General features: G+C 36.8%; 1 long non-coding RNA gene and 2 pseudogenes across 1 annotated transcript; 2 read left to right on the forward strand and 1 right to left on the reverse strand.

Moving 5' to 3' along the window:
- The first annotated feature begins 2,689 nt into the window (after positions 1–2,689).
- On the forward strand, positions 2,690–3,262 carry LOC149172801 (DEAD-box ATP-dependent RNA helicase 15 pseudogene; annotated as a pseudogene).
- On the forward strand, positions 3,223–4,011 carry LOC149172802 (DEAD-box ATP-dependent RNA helicase 15 pseudogene; annotated as a pseudogene).
- Positions 4,012–5,954: 1,943 nt separating this feature from the next.
- LOC149172803 (uncharacterized) lies at positions 5,955–12,620 on the reverse strand. Its single transcript, XR_016259093.1, has 2 exons — positions 11,741–12,620; positions 5,955–6,582 (listed from the first exon to the last, which is right to left on the reverse strand). It is a non-coding gene; the product is annotated as an uncharacterized LOC149172803 (long non-coding RNA).
- Between the last annotated feature and the right edge of the window lie 768 nt (positions 12,621–13,388).

Raw genomic sequence — 13,388 nt, forward strand, 5'->3', positions numbered from 1 at the left:
GTGTGACCATTAACGGCTATATAAAATGGCTAAATTACATAATAATATTCTAATGTTAATTATGGGTATATAGTTAACTCATTATATTCCTAATGAATAATATTAAATAATTGAATCTTGTATTATTTTATTTTTATTTATATATTATAATATATTACATATTTGAATTTTATACTATTTCATTTAAAATTTTTATTGGTAATTAAATTAATTAATTTAATTTATTTAATTATTTAAGTTCAAAAAGTTAAGTAAAGGGTTATCCATAACATTTTGACATCAGAATATTACTATGTAATTTAGCCATTTTATATAGTAGTTAATGGTCATACCTAGCCGTTTGGAAGATGTGCTCTCCCTATTTAACTCGCAACGATGATCTGACTCCTCAACTTATCCTAAGGATGAACCACACTAGTTGGTTCGAAACGCATTGACAAAGGTTTTCTACATGTGATTTAGGCTGAAACTCTTCTTAAAAATTTTATTGTAATTAGTGATGCATGAAATTACACATTAATAGAGAAAAATTTCATGAATTTCTATAACTCTAGGTTCTCACAGAACTTCAAAAACATTTGTTGCATGTAGTCGGGAGTCCCTGCCATAATGTTGAGTTATTATATCCAATGCAGGATGCACCCTGAGGCAATGAAGATGCAACAACCCTTTAACATGAGCTTCAAATAAATATATATTGATCAACAATAGATTAATAAATGAGGGATATGCGTGCCCATCAGCTTTAATTATTTCATAAATGTATTTCTAGCTTAGATTGTGTGATTAGTTTGGACATGAACTCCCTCTACCTTGGGACACCCTCATCAGTAAATTCAAATAGTACAAGTCGAGTCGTCTAAGCTTAATAATTCACCTTCCAGAACATATGTTGTAATCATGGTTCCATAGTCTCAAGTTTAGTGCCCACTCTAATCGTTTGTCCATGCAGTGAAATACTAAAGCTTATTTTTTAATAAAATGATCAAGAGAAAAACTTTTTTTTTTTTAGCAAAATTTAAATTCGTATGATCATTTGAACTGAAGTCTTATACGATCTTTGGTTGGGCTTTTAAAAACTTGCATATCACAAGAGCGTTGGTTCCCATTAATTGGGACAACGTAAATTTATTTTTAAAAATATATTCAGAAAGGAAATAGGTGGGCTCACTTGAAATCACTGAAAAAGGTACTACACATCGACTACAAATCAAAATCAAAGTTTTCTACAAGCCCTTTTACTACAGTGTATTGTATTGTCTGGGTAGAGTTTAGGGTGCATCATTTATGCTTGAGGACATTTTCAAGCTATGCATTTCTTTCATATAATTCAGACTCGTGGTGATTATAAGCCAAGTAAGTAGTGGTATCTCTATTTTTCTCCTTAACACTGACAGCCAGAGCCATCTGTCTTTTGGGCAAGTGACCTTCACTCTTCAGTAACCAAGAACAAATTGATGGGGTGAGTCCATGTGAAGCTATGCTCTGGAGGGGATTTTATGTTAACATGCCAGGTGGTGAGCCGGTAACTATTGTTCTCACCAAGGAGCAGGCTCTTCTTGAGAACTCTGACAGCTTGTCGATATAGGGTATTAAAGATGATCCCATTAGTGTAAGTCCGCCTAACTAGCATTTGCACCAGATGTTGCAAAAGAAACGCCGTAAGGCATAAAGTGCGGAAGAATAACAACATAAACATGTGAATGGACTACTTGCAAATCTATTCCAAACACCAAAATTTCAGCCTTTTACTTGCAAATGGCTTCCAACTAACAAAATTTCAACTTTTTACTTGCAAATTGATTCCAAACACTAAAACTCCATAAGCCGGAATAAATTTCAACTTTTTACTTGCAAATTGATTCCAAACACTAAAACTCCATAAGCCAGAATTGGTGATTTGAAATGAAAAATGCGAACAAAGAAATGATGGATGACTAATCTTAAGACAAGTTTCTACATTGAAATCGCAGAATGGGAAATCGTGTGGGAAGCAGTGGTGGTTATCTCTGCATCAGGTAGTTGATTTATAAGAACATCATCCCCATTAAAGGCAGAAATTACCGATGTCATAGGCACAACAGCAAGTGCTACCAACAGGGCATGCATAACAGTCATCGCACTTTGCTGGAGGTGTGACTGGAGAGGGAGGGGAAAAGTATTCAGACAGAGATCACACTGACTTTTAACCGGAGAAAAACCCTCAGGAATTGAACAAATCCAATTTATATTCATAAAAGACATGCATTTGCACGCTTGTCATTTGTGGCTTCCAGTTTAAGTTTCTACAATGATATATTGTTAATTCTCTGTTCGGCTTGGTCTCCATTATTCACGCACCATTTTTGCGTTTTCAAACTTCAGGGAGATGACAAGTGTAAAAGAAGTCTTAACTATCAAACAAGGTAAATGTAATGTTCAGTTCTCTCAAATGTACTTTAAATATCACCCTATGAAGTTGTCACCAATTTGAATGAGATGGGTATGTCTGTTGAACCTTAATTTATATAATTTCTGAGAGTGCTTTGAGACACACATGGCTGGTTTTCTGCATCATTATTTCATCTTTTACAACAATAAAACCTCTTATGCTATTTCATCATAAAGCTGCGCTTGTGCTTCATATTTTTAGTGAAAATGGCAAAACAAGGAGTAGACAATGTGGAAGAGTTGAAGGAAGAGATTTATAATGAAGAGCTCCTGGACTATGAAGAAGAGGAATTGGACGCACAAGCATTGGAGGAACATTTTTCCACTGATGAAGCCTCCAAGAAAGGTTATGTGGGATTTCCCACTGAAGCCAGAGCTCCTTCGAGCAATTGTGGACTCTGGATTTGAACATCCCTCAGAAGTTCAGCACGAGTGCATTCCTCAAGAGATTCTGGGCATGGATGTACTCTGTCAGGCCAAATTTGGAATGGGTAAAACAACAGTTTTCGTGCTTTTAACTCTGCAGCAGATCGAACCCACAGAAGGCCAAGTCTCTGCCCTAGTTTTGTGCCATACTAGAGAATTGGCATACCAGATATGCCATGAATTTGAGAGGTTTATGACTCATCTGAAAGAATTGAAGGTTGTTGTATTCTATGGAGGCCTGCCTATCAAAACTCACAAGGCAATATTAAAAAATGAATCCCCCCAAATAGTTGTTGGGACCCCTGGAAGGATTCTGGCATTGGCAAAAGACAATGATCTCAGTCTGATAAATATAAGGCATTTTATTCTGGATGAATGTGACAAATGCTGGAATCTTTGGACATGAGGAGAGATGTATAGGCCATTTTCAAGATGACCCCTCATGACAAGCAGGTCATGATGTTTTCAGCCACACTGAGCAAGGAAATCAGGCCTGTCTGCAAGAAATTCATGCAGGATCCTATGGAGATATATGTTGATGAGGCCAAGCTCACACTTCAAGGTCTAGTTCAGCACTATATAAAACTGGCTGAGGTAGAAAAGAACAGGAAGCTGACTGATTTGCTGGATGTCCTGGATTTCAACCAGGTGGTTATATTTGTGAAGAGTGTGAAAAGGGCTTCTGAGCTATCCAAGCTGCTGGTGGGGTGCATCTTTCCTTGCACCTGCATTCATTCTGGAATGCAGCCGGATGAAAGACTGATGAGATACAAAAGTTTCAAGGAGGGGAGTAAGAGGCTTCTGGTTGCAACTGATCTGGTAGGCAGGGGAATTGACATTGAAAGAGTTAATATTGTTATCAACTATGACATGCCTGAGTCTGAAGATACTTATTTGCACAGGGTTGGAAGGGTTGGACGGTTTGGCACAAAGGGTTTTGCAATTACCTTTGTCTCTTCTACTTCTTCATCAGAGGAGGATGTGCTGAAGCAGGTTCAAGAACGTTTTGCAGTTGATATCAAGGCACTCCCAGCACATATAGAAGCATCAACATACATGCCATCATGGCCATTGAAATCTGCTCTGGTGTCTGCAATAATTATCCTTCTCATTCATCTCAGTTTTGGCATGGTCTGATTTTGTTTTCTATTCATAAAAACACAGCAGATTCATAAAATTGAAAGGAACAATGGCCATCAAGGCATTTGTAGACAGACCATCACAATTTCAGTCTTATCCATGACTAAGATGTATTTGGTTTTTCTATGAGAGCCATGCATGTTTTCTTCTATTTGTCCTAATTATACAAAAACCCATGTTTTGAGCTACAAATTTTACAACAAATTTGGATTTAGTGCGATTAAAAAGCAATCGATGGGAAAAATGATCATATTATCAAGTCATCAATGTCTATAATGGTCAAAATTGAAGATATATGTCTGGAATATCCCAAAAATTTACAATAAAATCTTTGAAATATGCACATCAAGGAGCTTCCTTCTCACTAGTTATTATGAGTGGAACTTCAACCAATCTTGCACCCTTGCAAGGAATGTTCAGTTAGATTTTGGATGAAAGTAGTCATGTTATTCCACAGAAGCATGCTGTGGATATTGCAAAAGCCAACATTACAATGGTTGGATTACAAGAGGTTTCAAAACCTTGAATTTTACCTTTGCGATGTCTTTAGTTTTGTAATGTCATCTAAAAGTATAATGAAGGAAAGTATCCCTCATTCTTCTTATATTGGGCACTCCACAGATCAACATGGATTAGAAGCCACCTCTTAAACCACGGTCTACTGAATTAATATTGAATGTGCAGGAAAGAGCAATTGATGCTTCTAGACATGCTATGCTGATAGCGAAAATGAGCATGGAAACAAACATTGGAGATATTGACAAAACTGGTCGATTAGTAGAGGAACCTGTAACGCTTGAAAAATCGGCTCAGCTTACTCCAGAGGCCACCTATTATCGAAATCTTAATGACTTAGCATTTGTTATGTAAAAATATAAACTATATTTTTTTAGATACATTGCAAGTTGCAGCAACATTAACAGCTTTCGATTTCAAATTCTCTATCTACTATTGCTGGGCAGCAATCTAGAGAAAACTCTGTACCCCAACATCCAGTATGTTTGAAACCTGTTCGGATCAGACACTGATGTATCCAGGGTAATGTTAGTGTTTTCTCTTTATTTTCTAGTTTTGAAAGACATTTTGTTTATTCATTTTTTTCTTCAATGATTCTTTATATGTCACAATTCTTCTCGATTATTAGTTTCTGACTTGAGGTAAAATATTATGCCCGAAAGTCACCATTGTACAAGTCACTTTTCATCTTTTTAAAAAAACCTTCTGATTGTGATTATGTTCTTTTAGGTTTTAGTCTCTAAAGCTCTTCCATTGGATCCTTTATTCAACGTGCAAGTTGGCTCTCTGATCTGCAGTACATATTTTTTATTTATTTCATGAGTGCGCTGTAAATCTGTGGTTAACATTGTGTTTCACACGAATGGGCAAAAATAAGATGTAAGATGGTGGCATTTACAATAATCTTGTATGCATAAACAATTTGACAGAAAACAGGTTTCATACAGATCCATCCTACAACAGCTCTTTTGCAATTACCTTTGTCTCTTCTACTTCTTCATCAGAGGAGGATGTGCTGAAGCAGGTTCAAGAACGTTTTGCAGTTGATATCAAGGCACTCCCAGCACATATAGAAGCATCAACATACATGCCATCATGGCCATTGAAATCTGCTCTGGTGTCTGCAATAATTATCCTTCTCATTCATCTCAGTTTTGGCATGGTCTGATTTTGTTTTCTATTCATAAAAACACAACAGATTCATAAAATTGAAAGGAACAATGGCCATCAAGGCATTTGTAGACAGACCATCACAATTTCAGTCTTATCCACGACTAAGACGTATTTGGTTTTTCTATGAGAGCCATGCATGTTTTCTTCTATTTGTCCTAATTATACAAAAACCCATGTTTTGAGCTACAAATTTTACAACAAATTTGGATTTAGTGCGATTAAAAAGCAATCGATGGGAAAAATGATCATATTATCAAGTCATCAATGTCTATAATGGTCAAAATTGAAGATATATGTCTGGAATATCCCAAAAATTTACAATAAAATCTTTGAAATATGCACATCAAGGAGCTTCCTTCTCACTAGTTATTATGAGTGGAACTTCAACCAATCTTGCACCCTTGCAAGGAATGTTCAGTTAGATTTTGGATGAAAGTAGTCATGTTATTCCACAGAAGCATGCTGTGGATATTGCAAAAGCCAACATTACAATGGTTGGATTACAAGAGGTTTCACGAAAACCAAAATAGTCCAGCAAACTATCATGGGTTTGAATCTCGAGCTCTGGAAGAACACGGAGGAAGAGGATCTCCGCAGAGTCTATTGTTATCGGTGTAGGAGGATATCGGAACCTTTCGAAGCGGGATCCCATGCGGAATTCTTACCGACAGGGAATTAATGGGGCCGCCTATTATATTATTGGCCACTGAAAGTCTCTGCAAATTGACCAGACCTCAAAGGCGCAGCTTCTTCAGCCTCCTGAGCCTCCCAAATGACAAGGGAATAGAGCCAGCAATTTGTTTCAAGGCGCCCATTTCCAAAATTTCACGAAACTGGAGATCTCCTGAGGACTCCGACAGCGTGCCCTTCATCTGAGTATCCGATATGAAGTCGCTCCTGGACAGAACACAAAATGAGGTAAATAATTATTGCATTTAAATAAAAATTTAATAGACATCAAACATTATGAAACTGCAAATTCTGGCTTCAAGGCATTCTGCAAGAGTTTCAGATGAGTATCTTTGACAAAAATGGCTCCATAAGGGCTCGAAATTGCATATGATTGGAAAGTGGGTGAAAGACAAAAGAAATGTCCTAAGAATCCAAAACTTATCTTTACGAGGAGACCTCCAAGGAGAGAAAGGTGAAAATCAACCTAGATGTTGCATTTACAGTAACTCTTATGGCCTAGCTACTCTAGAAGAAGTACTTGCTACACCACTTCTTTTTAATGTTTCTAATGGCACCCTGTAAATTTTGAATGGACATGCCAAATAACTAGATAATTAGTTGATAAATGACTAATTAAATGTATATAATGGCACCATGTGAATTTTGAAGAGACATGCTAGATAAATAGATGATGATTTAGTTAATGAATGACTAATTAAACATTTATCCTTCAATAAGAGCTATAAAAGCATACAAATTAGTGTGATAGAAAAAATTAGACCAAAAATAGCTAGCAGAAAATGCCAGTAAAAAAAATATAGCTTCTGGAAATACCATAGAAACAACCCTACAGATCAGAAAGTTTCTTTACAAAATGCATTTCCATATCAGAAAGTTTCTTTACAAAATGCATTTCCAGGGCACAAAATGCAAATAGAAACTTAATGTCTCACCTAACATAACAATGATACGAATGTTCTAATTACTAGAAGAAAAGAGTTCAGAAGGCTTTTTCTCACTCCTGTTCATAATACATATTGTACATTTGCATACCAGTCCAAATGCATGGTAAAAAGTTGTCATTTTGACAGAACAGGAAAAAGCACATAAAAAATCTGGAAGCACATGAATTACAAAACTACAAAAGTTGAAAAGGATGAAAAAAATAAGCAGCAACATAGATACAAAACCATCTTCTTATATCGCCAGTTACTACTAAAAATACACCTAAACTTATGCTAATATATTTGAACATTTCATTTAATTAATTTTTATATTTAATCTAGTACCTTGAGTCCTGGCATTTCCTTCCTGACAACATGTTACCTTCTATCAATCTATGGTACTTGATAGCACTCTAAAGAGGAAACCACGATAGATGGACGAAATCAACTATTCACCATGCTAGAAGCAAGACAGTAAAATTCTCTATGAGTCTTTTGTGTATCAGGGGTTTGCTTCTCCCACTGTCCACACAGGCAAAATATTGACTCTAAAAAAATACAGAACGACCCTGCCTTTTTCCAAAACGCAAAAACCCGTTGCGATTTTGAATTGCATCAGCAGTCCATGAACGTTGAGTTAGGCAGTTTTTGATGAATTGATCCTCAGATATTTTCATTTCATAAAATAAATGAACAATAAAACATTCCCTCTTGGGATCACATCATCACAGGTGTCCTTTTGGCTAAAGATAAAGGTCAATAATTTTCAGGCATGCAGATGTTTTTACTGTGGCATCAATAGCAAATGCTTTCCACGAGTAAGTTCAGCCATGGATACTTCTCAGTTGGTTTCAGGGAGTAATGCAATCAAAAGGCACCTTAGAAAAGAGGTTACTATGAACACAAAGTTCAACAGAATTAGCCCCAAAATAGCTAGAAACTGCACATATTGACCCAAAAAATATCTTCCATGTCTTATCATCCATGGTAGCATCCTGTGAATACGGGATTTGAACAGATCATAATTATACACATGTTGGGAATGATAAATTTCTGATGGAATGTTTTGTGGTTTTAAAGTGAACTAATCCAAACTTACAGATTTCACTTACAACATTTTTCCCCTAGATCTAGCATGTGCCAGAAATAGGTGAATTTCAAAACTACAGGAAGTATGATTGGGTTAAGAACAACATTTCTGTACCAATAAAAAAATGATCAAATACGTTAATGATTCAAACAGGTAGACTTTCAACCAAAGGCATGGAAGAAAAACTATTGAGAAGATTATTCTTAACCCTGATTGTTTATAAATTATTATAGGCATAATAAATAGGGAAGGATGAAACACACCCATGGAGAAAATCCAACAGATTTGAATGCAACACAATGATTATGTGCATTTAATGATCAAAACAGGAAAGGGAGTAAAAATCAGAGATAAAGGAAAATATAAAACTAAAACAAGAAGTAAAAACAACCAAAGTAGAAAGAAAAGTCACCAAAGTTTATGAAAAGCCCAAGCCCGCTAATATATTTCTTCATATATATGTAGGCTTGAAAAAAGAAAGAATAGAATAAATAGGACTTGCGGCAGATAATTGCCCAATTTAGAATGTCTAATTTGCCTGGAACAGAAAGTTTCAGGTCACAGAGTTATTGCGTCCAAATAGGAAATTTTGATGACAATACCAGAAGCATTTACATGGAAAGAACAGCTTTTTGTCAGTGCATTTCCGCTAATCAAAAAATCCAAAGAGATGTGCTCTGTCTGAACTCTGAAGCCTACAACGAATGACAATTCTTGATGTCCTAATAACTTGATTGAAGCTCAATAAGCACACATCTGAGTCAGTTCTTCCAATTATCTGAACAAAATGATTTCTTTTATAATTGGTTCATTCGCAATATATAGGTAGCCCTATGATGGTGAAATATCACAGTAGCTTTCAACTTCAAGTTTGAAGAGAGGCAAGCCTGCCTGATGAATGCACAAAGGATCATTCATCTTGGCTGCTTAATTCACCATTGCACTAATTAATAATGAATTCTTCAACTGCAGAACTTCTAAAGCTAAGGTCAGAGTTTATTGCACATAGAAAGTACGAAGACTAATAGCACGTTATTTCCATATTCTCAGAAATGAAGTAAGATGTGATCTCATGCTTAATTCTTCGAAGATGTTAATAATCAATTGATAGAAACAAGTTTGATATGCTTGCAATCATCATGGAAATGCCCATCCAAAACAGACCCCCACTTCAAGAAATCAAAACAAAGACACCATAAGCAGGCATGCGGCAGGCAATCAAGAAGAAATATATTAATCCCAAAAGATAGGCAGCATTAGCAAGACTCGGTTCATTTCTACTCAAGCAGATGGTTATCCCAAATTACTTCTCAACAACAATAACAGTATAGATCTCTTAAAAGCCCCAGATGAGAACACGCAATTGATATCTTCAATTCAAACGCGCGCGCACAAAGCTGTAGGAACTCAACCACTCACATCGCTAGCGGTGCATCTCAAATGGAAGGTGTTGGCGCATTCACATATCACATAAAATTCTCTTCACATGCAAAACTGCTATTCACATGATATCTGTTGTCATGAGAATCCACGAGTAAGTTCAGCCATGGATACTTCTCAGTTGGTTTCAGGGAGTAATGCAATCAAAAGGAACCTTAGAAAAGAGGTTACTATGAACACAAAGTTCAACAGAATTAGCCCCAAAATAGCTAGAAACTGCACATATTCACCCAAAAAATATCTTTCATGTCTTATCATCGATGGTAACATCCTGTGAATACGGGATTTGAACAGATCATAATTATACACATGTTGGGAATGATAAATTTCTAATGGAATGTTTTGTGGTTTTAAAGTGAACTAATCCAAACTTACAGATTTCACTTACAACGTTTTTCCCCTGGATCTAGCATGTGCCAGAAATAGGTGAATTTCAAAACTACAGGAAGTATGATTGGGTTAAGAACAACATTTCTGTACCAATAAAAAAATGATCAAATACGTTAATGATTCAAACAGGTAGACTTTCAACCAAAGGCATGGAAGAAAAACTATTGAGAAGATTATTCTTAACCCTGATTGTTTATAAATTATTATACTCATAATAAATAGGGAAGGATGAAACACACCCATGGAGAAAATCCAACAGATTTGAATGCAACACAATGATTATGTGCATTTAATGATCAAAATAGGAAAGGGAGTAAAAATCAGAGATAAAGGAAAATATAAAACTAAAACAAGAAGTAAAAACAACCAAAGTAGAAAGAAAAGTCACCAAAGTTTATGAAAAGCCCAAGCCCGATAATATATTTCTTCATATATATGTAGGCTTGAAAAAAGAAAGAATAGAATAAATAGGACTTGCGGCAGATAATTGCCCAATTTAGAATGTCTAATTTGCCTGGAACAGAAAGTTTTAGGTCACAGAGTTATTGCGTCCAAATAGGAAATTTTGATGACAATACCAGAAGCATTTACATGGAAAGAACAGCTTTTTGTCAATGCATTTCTGCTAATCAAAAAATCCAAAGAGATGTGCTCTGTCTGAACTCTGAAGCCTGCAACGAATGACAATTCTTGATGTCCTAATAACTTGATTGAAGCTCAATAAGCACACATCTGAGTCAGTTCTTCCAATTATCTGAACAAAATGATTTCTTTTATAATTGGTTCATTCGCAATATATAGGTAGCCCTGTGATGGTGAAATATCACAGTAGCTTTCAACTTCAAGTTTGAAGAGAGGCAAGCCTGCCTGATGAATGCACAAAGGATCATTCATCTTGGCTGCTTAATTCACCATTGCACTAATTAATAATGAATTCTTCAACTGCAGAACTTCTAAAGCTAAGGTCAGAGTTTATTGCACATAGAAAGTACGAAGACTAATAGCACGTTATTTCCATATTCTCATAAATGAAGTAAGATGTGATCTCATGCTTAATTCTTCGAAGATGTTAATAATCAATTGATAGAAACAAGTTTGATATGCTTGCAATCATCATGGAAATGCCCATCCAAAACAGACCCCCACTTCAAGAAATCAAAACAAAGACACCATAAGCAGGCATGCGGCAGGCAATCGAGAAGAAATATATTAATCCCAAAAGCTAGGCAGCATTAGCAAGACTCGATTCATTTCTACTCAAGCATATGGTTATCCCAAATTACTTCTCAACAACAATAACAGTATAGATCTCTTAAAAGCCCCAGATGAGAACACGCAATTGATATCTTCAATTCAAACGCGCGCGCACAAAGCTGTAGGAACTCAACCACTCACATGGCTAGCGGTGCATCTCAAATGGAAGGTGTTGGCGCATTCGCATATCACATAAAATTCTCTTCACATGCAAAACTGCTATTCACATGATATCTGTTGTCATGAGAATCAAGAAAGGGCATACCTTGTCATGAGTGCACAGGCAGGCAATGGCAATGGCAAAGGAAATTGGGATCGAGACGTGTTCCTCTGCACTTGCGAACATATGAATCCAACTCCAACCATTTGCGTTCGTAACAGCCTGCCTCAACATTGACTTGTATTTATACCAAATTATTGACTCCAGATTCTGTAGATCAAATTCACTGTTGGGCATATAGCTAGTCGGGTGAGGAAAGATAGTTGCACAGAAAAAGATAATTAATCCAGAGACCCAATAGACGAAATCACAGAGCGGAGCGGAGATGGATGTGCAAGCCCAATAGCTAGCCCATCTATGTCAAAAGTCATGTCATGAGGAGGAGGTGGGTGGGACTAAGTTGTGTTTGCCTATATAAAACAATTGCCCGGATATTTTTGTGGCGACTCGACCATTACAATCTCGGCCACTTTCCCAAAGTCCGAAGAAATAAAAAACGCAGTCTCTGCAAATTGACCAGACCTCAAAGGCGCAGCTTCTTCAGCCTCCTGAGCCTCCCAAATGACAAGGGAATAGAGCCAGCAATTTGTTTCAAGGCGCCCATTTCCAAAATTTCACGAAACTGGAGATCTCCCGAGGACTCCGACAGCGTGCCCTTCATCTGAGTATCCGATATGAAGTCGCTCCTGGACAGCAGCCCCGGCAGCAGAAGCCCCCTTGCACGCCCTGTTTGTCTATTGCAGGATACCCCTGCCACTGGCAGTAGTTGGAGCCGTTCCATGACCGCAGGCGCCTTGAGGTGTCATCGACAATCCGTGCCTTAGAAGTGCAGCAGCGCCTGGAGGAAGTAGCGTAGCGTCGAGCAAGGGCAAGCGGTCGATCTGCTAGGTCGCATCGTATACCGGTATGATCAATTGGATGGGTAAGATCATTTTCATCGTCTAACACTTAAATCAAAGGCTCAGAAATGTACACGTCATCAAAGAGGAAAGTTAATTTCAAATGGAAACGCCTTACGGCGTAAAAATCCAAAAATGCTGAAATTATTTAACATTAACCTTCCAAGGTTATTTCTAAAAAGGAATATCTTGGAAATTTCAAGCTATTACTGCCCAACAATTATTCTTACAAGGAAAGATAGCTGCTAATAACCCTCAATAAAACCCGACCTTCTCATCACTGTAGCACTAGTATAGCTATTAGAAATGTCGACTACGAATTGAATATACTAAATTGCAATAAACGAATGTCAAATTTGTAGGAATGACAAGTGGCCGAAAATAATTTTAATAATAAATTACCTTTCTAATTTTAATTGAAAGTGATCCACGTACTCGAAATGTATACTTGTGAGCGCCGCATACTTGTGAGCGCCACTTGTTTCCATTTTTCGGGTAATTTTCTGCCTCATTTATTCAGTTTTGCTGCTCTGTTCAACACAGTTTTGTTGCTTTGTTCAACATGCGGAGTTAGAGAACTATACAATCACTTCCAAAGAAAAAAAAATATGTGGCGATATTGTTACTGGTATTATTATTTTTTTCATAGGGTTTTTTGAGTTTGGTTTGAACTGTATATAGCTCGTTTGCGTGCCGGGTTTTGATGGTTGCGGATAGAGACGTCCACGAGAACCAAAACACTGGAACAAATTGGGGCAGTTCCATTAACCGAAATTATTCTGCAGGTGATCATC

This window comes from Pinus tabuliformis, chromosome 4_2, assembly GCF_031772625.1.
Source record: "Pinus tabuliformis cultivar Carrire ecotype Pingquan chromosome 4_2, CPIR1, whole genome shotgun sequence".
NCBI classification, from domain to species: Eukaryota; Viridiplantae; Streptophyta; class Pinopsida; order Pinales; family Pinaceae; genus Pinus; species Pinus tabuliformis.